Source organism: Durio zibethinus, chromosome 28 (assembly GCF_047325235.1).
Source record: "Durio zibethinus cultivar Kanyao isolate XHJ-2024 chromosome 28, ASM4732523v1, whole genome shotgun sequence".
Taxonomy (NCBI): Eukaryota; Viridiplantae; Streptophyta; class Magnoliopsida; order Malvales; family Malvaceae; genus Durio; species Durio zibethinus.
Genome location: NC_143189.1, coordinates 6,779,817 through 6,786,179, shown reverse-complemented (window position 1 = coordinate 6,786,179; position 6,363 = coordinate 6,779,817).

The following is a 6,363-nucleotide window of genomic DNA, read 5'->3' as shown; positions in this document are numbered from 1 at the left end:
TATCAATTTTTTTAATAGGATTATTCAAGCTATTTTTTGTTAAAAACGCCTTTAATATTCATTCAAATTTTTAAGACAAAATTATTCAAGGCATTTTAGTCGATAAACGCCGCTAATATCAAGTCTTGGGTGACGTTTATAAGTAACAATGCTACTATTTAAATATTTAGTGACGTTTTGATAATAAACGCCTTAAGTTTTATAAAAACACAAAAGCTAGTGACGTTTGTAAGTGAAACATAGCTACAAAACTACCACTAATCTTTTATTTTCTTGTAGTGCCCTAAACCTAACCTGACTTTATCCCTACAATACTCAAACTCAATCCGACCTGACTTTTTAAAATTATTTTATACCCAAATTTGACATGAAATAATATTGTATAAAATCGTACCCGATTTAATCTAATTTGAAATTAATAAAATATTATTTTTAATATAAATATAAATATAAATAAATATAAATATATAAATATAAAATTAAATAAATAATTAAAAATAATTTTTTATAAATATATATCGGGTCGGGTCGGGTGGGTTTGCTTAAAATCTGATCTCGATTGACTAAAAATTTTTTTTTATCATTACTTGACCCGACCTAACCCGAAACCTAATTAAAAAAAATCGACCTTAAGCAGTCAGGTCGGGTCAGAACCCGTCGGTTACGAGTGGGTTTGCCATCTCTAGTATTGTAGCAACAAAATTTGGGTTTTGAAATTATTTCTAGAACTTAGTTTATTACTTTTTTTTTAGTTATTTCTTTGTTTTTTTTTTCCTTTCTATTACAGATATTGTCAAAAGTATTACTGCAACAAAGCTTAAGGTTAGTTTTGTTTTAGATTGTTCATTGGTTTCTTGACAATAAAATATATTAAAAAATGGAAAGGGAAAAGGTTCGGGTTGCAATATGACGAAAGCGTAAAAGTTTGGGGAGGTAAAATTTTCAACAGAGGAAACAATCAAGGGGAAAGAGAAATAGGGGAAAAGAAAGAGCAAGGGAGGGAAGAGACATGATTTGGTCTTTACTTTGTGTTTTTAATATGGACTTAAATGGTATGTCTTGTTATTTTTTTTATCTTTATTTACAAAGTCATGGGGAAAGAGAAATAGGGGAAAAGAAAGAGCAAGGGAGGGAAGAGACATGATTTGGTCTTTACTTTGTGTTTTTAATATGGACTTAAATGGTATGTCTTGTTATTTTTTTTATCTTTATTTACAAAGTCATTTTTTCTATCAGATTTTAATTTTCTTTTTACTAACAAATCAATGATAGATAAGAAATTATATATAAACAATTCCATCTTGACATTTTATTTATCTTTAACTTTTTTGGCTTCATAAGTTCAATTATTCATTCATTCTTTCTAACATGTTCTATTTACGTTTCCAAATACTAATAGTGATATTAATTTTGATTTTACTGAAATAATCATATTTTTTTAAAAAAATTAATGAATTTTGATGCATCACTATAATTATTGGCACTGCATACTTCACTAAATGCTTATAAAGATAACTTGTCTACAAGTAGATTTTGGATATACATGTTTCCAACCAAATTTGACAACCCAAACTCAATACCAACCGCTATAACTTTTAAGCAGTTATGTCAAAAAAAGAATATTGATTTCTCGATTTGTGTTGTTAAAAAAGATGTTGAAGTTGGTAAGTTTTTGTCATCTTTTGGGAAATTTTATTTGTGCAGGTGTTGTTTTTCTTTAACTTCAGTGGTTGTCTAATATACTTTGGTTAATTATCTTGAGTTCAATTATAGATATAAAACTGTAGGATAGGTTGCCTGTGTAATTTGAGTTGTGTGCATGTTAAATCATGTGGTCTCTTGACTCTATTATTTTTCTTTTTTTTTTTGCTATGTGATTTTACGTGCTCACATCCTATATGAGAATTTTTTGAATCTTGGGCAATGAATAAACCTTTTTCACATTGGAAACATGAAGATGTGCCTTTTCTTTTAATGTATTCTTTTTAGATTATGATGCTTTTTTTTTTATCATATATTAAAGATTAGTATACTACAATCCAACAAAACCTTATAGTTGGGATTTGATTTGTGATAGTCCTTGGTAGCTTATGACAAAAGCTTATGGGTTATTAAAATTGAAATCTAATGGTGATATTTAGTATGTAGTAGAATGAGATATGTTATGATTTTCTTTGATAGCTTTATACTATCATATGTGCAGACACTTAATTTTGTTCGAAAAAGTTTTTTGGATCAAAATGGGCTTCGATTACAAATTGGGCTTTAATACAAAAATTTTAGATCCAAGAGTTAAAAGCAAAAAAATTTTAATTTTGATTTTGGTTTTAATTTTAATTTTATTTTTTGGTCCAAAAAAGTCAAAGTAAAAAAAAGTTAGAAAAATTGAAAAGAAAAAAAATGTGTGAATTGTTTTCCTTAGAAATCTCATATTAGATGGAAAGTCTTGGATTTAGTTTGAATCTTTGGAAATTAATGATCAAGATATTTTTAGAAAGCTAGGGGTACAATTCAATAAAAGAAGGAAAGATCATAAAAATAAAATCTTAGGAAACTTTTCGTAAACTTGGTGGATTTTAGAAATTGCTAAAGTTAAAGTGATCCAATCCCTATATAAAAAGCTAATATGCATACATAGGACAGACACATAACAAACAATCTGACACAGAAGTAGTAAACAAGTCAACAATCAATTTAAGCATTAAAAAAATTTGGGTTTTTTATTTTGGGTTCTAGATCAATTTTCTGGTGGTTTTGGGAATCATCCTAAATTTAGGTGTTCTGTGATTGGCCTGGAATTTAGTTTTTGTTTTTGGGTTTTAATTGTTTTTAGGGTTTAATTAATTCTGGGATTATTAGAATTTTTTTTTGGAATTTGTGTATTGATTTCTGGCTTTTTGGTTTGGATTTTGGATTTTTAGGAATTTTTGGAGTTTTGGAAAATTTTTTTTGAAATTTTTTATTGAATTATGGGAATTTCTGGGTTTGGGTTGAATTTTTCGTTAAAAGTGTAAGTCTCTGGTGGTTTTCATTGTGGTTAAAAGGATCGACGGTAGCTAGAATATGGAAATTTTGGTTGTTTTTGGGTTTGCTTAAATTCTTTAACACTGTTTGAATTTTTCAACCCCAGTATATGGGTTTTTAGCCCATTTTTGGGGATGTTTAAATTTCATGGTTGAATATTTAGAGAGAAGTTAGAAAAAATTTATCCTAAAGAAAGAAATAGTAGGAAAGGTTCGAGGAAAAGGCTTGAAAAGTGCCTTTTATACAAATGCAAGACAATAATGTTTTGGGGCTTAGGATTAATGTCCCAACTCGCACGTGGCCTACATGCCAACTTGCCTTTGACCTTACCTGCAGCGTAGGTTTCTTCTTTTCTTTTTCTTTTTTTTTTTTAATTTTGATTTGATTTGATTTTTATTTTAGTTTCTCTTTGTTTTAGGTTTTTTATTTTATTTTATTTTATCATCTTTTTTATATTTATTCTATTTATTATTTTAATTAAGTGATTAAATTAAAGAATAAAAAAAAGAAACATGATGTTTTTATTTAGTGTTTTTTGCTTGGTTTTTTTTTTTGCATGAATTTAATTAATTGCATGTTTTAATATATCTTTTGCATGAGTTTGATTATTTGCATGAATTTGCATGAATAATATTATATTTACATGATTAATAATTTATTTGCATGATCGATATTTTTTTTTGCATGATTTAATTGAATAATTATTTATTATTAAATGATTATTAATTTAATTACATGATTATTTATTATTTGCATTTTTATTTATACTTACATGATTATATATTTGTATGATAATTTTTGCATAATATTTTATATTGCATGATAATTTTTGTTTGATTTATTATATATTTTCCATGATTATTTGATATCTTTTTGCATATTGCATGATTGTTTAATAAATTCTTATAGAATTTTTTTATGACAATGTTGTGTAAATAAATAAAAGGCTTGGAGTTGATTTATTTGCATGATAAAAAACAATATTTGATTATGGCCTAGGTAAGATAATATATGATTAATTTGATATCAATTTTGGGTGTAATAGGGTGCTAAAACCTTCATTGCACGTAATTGACTCTCACATTTAGTTCTGTTGACGTATACCAGAATCCTAATCTTTTTAGGGATCTTTAGTTTAGGTTTAGGATAATCTTAAAAGATATAGATTTACATATGTAGCCAATTACACCTAGTTAAAAAAAATTGATGACAACTTCATAATTTTTATGCCTAATTGATAGATTCTTGGACCTAAACGTTATGACAATATGTATTTCATTATATCTTTTTTTTTCTTAGTCAAAAATGATATTTAATAGATTGGGATCCAAAAGGGAGCATCAACATCTTTCATAAACACTAGAAGAATACAAAAGAATACTCAAGCATAACAAAAAATCCATATCTCTACATTAGCACAAAAAATAAATAACTTGTCATCTAAGCACAACACCATATCTAGCCTTTCCAAGTTTGTCTTTTAAGTAATCTATAAACTTTAAAAATCAATGCATTCCCTGCTTCATTATATCACATTTTTTTTTAACTTGATGTTAAAAAAATATTTTTTTACGATTTCCCATAATGTAGCATGAATTTATATTCTAATAAGGATAAAATTGATCCAATTAAAAAATTGATGATAAATTTGAATTATTGATATAAATCCTTACCATAAATTTACTCATTGGGTGCAACATGGCACCAAAAGAATTTCTCTTTTTATTTTTTTCATTTTTTATTTCTTTTTCATTTTTCATTTTCCTTTATTTTTTCTTCTTTTCATATATTTAATAAATGATTTGATTTTTTATTTTTTAAAAATATTTTTAGTGGAATCCATTTAATAATTTTATTTTGAAAACTTTCTCAATCTTTTTATTATTTATTATTTTTTAAATTAGATAATTTTGTTAAAAAATGATACCAATGAATTTATTGACATGGCACGTTGATTTATTTATTTTTTCTTTTTTTTGGCCTTCTAATTTTTTTGTTTTATGTTTTTAAATTCATATATTAAATTTTGTAAGAAAATGAGGCCTATGAAAATGACCACGTAACATCCATTTTTCTTTTTTTTTTTTACCATTTCCTTTGTTTTTTTTCTCTCTGTTTTTCAAGTTTTAATTAGATAATTTTTTAATTAAAAAAATAGAAGTAGGAATAATAAAAAAATTTGTATATGATGGATTTAAGTTCATCTTGATCAAGTGCATTTTTTTTTTTTTTAATTTTGAGATCAAGTTGAGTTTTATCTTTTTAAAAATATGGGTCGTGTTGGAGGTGGGTTTTAGGTGTTCCATCCCCTTAGGGTCTATAAAAATATATATTTTATTATTTATTTTAATTTTATATTTATATATGCATTTTATTAATAAATTATTATTTAATATCTTAATTTAATAAAAACACTACATTTATACATATCTAAGATGTAGTTTACATTAAATTTTTTATGAATATTATACTAAATTTAAATAATTTAATTAATTTTGAATTAATGTGGGTTAGATGCGGGTTATAAATTTATGTGTTGGGTTGAGATTAAAAACTTGATTTATTAAAAAAAGTGGATAGAGTTGAGATGAGTATAAACTTGTTAGAGCAATATCTATTGCCATTCTCAAATGGATTTATCCATGTGCACTTCCATTTAGCTCTTTTTTTTTTTTTTTTTTTTTTTTCATTTTTGATGAGGCATTTTCTTTTTTTTAAAGGTTTTAATTTTTTTTTCTAATTGTCTATTTTAATTTTTTTTTTTATCTATGTTCGAAAAGATAAGTAGGCACTTTAAGTGTCAATATGGTACCTCTATTTAGTTTTTTTTTTTTTTTTAAGAAATATGATTAGTTGAAATAATGATGATAAAATAACCTGTATTTAACGATTTATGATCTACCGATCCAATATGAATAATTCTTTTAAAATCAAAATCTGATCGATGTGAGGCATTTTTCACTTTTTGAAAATTAAGATCAAATTAAAGATAGATTTAAGGTATATATAAGAATATATATTTTATTATTTATTTAATTATATATATTAATAAAGTTATTATTTAATATATTAATTTAATACAAACATTATATTTATATAATTATGATGTAATTTAATATTAAAAAATAATATTTTCATAAATATTATGCTATTGATTTTTTTTTTTGTCAAGTTGAATCAAATACAAGTTATACATCTATATAAGTTGAGGTCAAGTGTAAAAAATAATAATTTGATGTCGAGTTGGAGTTGAGATGTATATAAATGTATCTCAACCGAATTTGTTTCCACTCTTATGTGAAAGTGTTCATGTATTATCTCTATTTGACTTTTTTTTTC